An 888-nucleotide genomic window follows, 5' to 3' on the forward strand; every position below is an offset into this window, starting at 1 on the left:
TGCACCAACCCATCGCCCATGAGCGAGTGCATAAGTTTTATTAACCAAATTAACTAATTAATTTCTGACAATAAATATAGTTTCATTTATTTGGTTCTCTTAGATTGTATTATTTTTTAAAAAAAAATAAGAATGTATATAAAATGAATAAATAAAACCAATCAAGTAATATATAATTATTATTATTATTATTATTAAGTATTATTAAAATTAGGATTAGGATTAAAATAAATAAAATAATTTATTTTAAGAATTAGGTGGGGACCGCATGAACACATACCCTCACTACCATAAACTATGACGTCCATTCTCCCAACTTGGGGAGATGGGAGACCAATACCCCTCCAAAATGCAATGAAGGTCATTGACCTAGGTCATAGGCCTTCTTGATCACCCATAAACCTCGTCTAGATAAATACGGAGTAAAGGTTCATGTCCACATGCTTTAATTACAGCTTTCACATTTTACTTCTTGTTATTTTAACGATATGAGTAATTATAACCTAAAACTACACCATCTAGATTAAGTGTATATATAATTTTGTTTTTTTAGTTTTAAAAATTCTTGGAACATTAGACTATTTTAATTAAATAAGAATATATATTATAAAAATGATTAGACAAAATTAAAATGATTAACTAGCTGAAAAAATTAAATTTTCATCTTAATTTTTATAATAAATTAATAATTTATTTTGTTATCATGGAATTAAATAGATAAAAAAAATTAAGTGTGTATATAGTTGCTATCCAATAAGTCGAGTTGCTAAAAATAAAAATAAAAAATAAAAATAAAAAAGGTAAATATGTTACCTTAATACCCCCTAGTGTAGGCCTAAGAGATATGAAGGGAAGTAAATATAGATATATAGGCATTAGCACATGGTG

General features: G+C 25.8%; 1 non-coding gene across 1 annotated transcript; it reads right to left on the reverse strand.

The window, feature by feature from the left end:
- Nucleotides 1-257: 257 nt before the first annotated feature.
- LOC122013021 lies at nucleotides 258-419 on the reverse strand. The gene has a single exon (XR_006120409.1). It is a non-coding gene; the product is annotated as a U1 spliceosomal RNA (small nuclear RNA).
- Between the last annotated feature and the right edge of the window lie 469 nt (nucleotides 420-888).

The sequence above is a fragment of the Zingiber officinale genome, chromosome 8A (genome assembly GCF_018446385.1).
Source record: "Zingiber officinale cultivar Zhangliang chromosome 8A, Zo_v1.1, whole genome shotgun sequence".
In the NCBI taxonomy this organism is placed as follows: domain Eukaryota; kingdom Viridiplantae; phylum Streptophyta; class Magnoliopsida; order Zingiberales; family Zingiberaceae; genus Zingiber; species Zingiber officinale.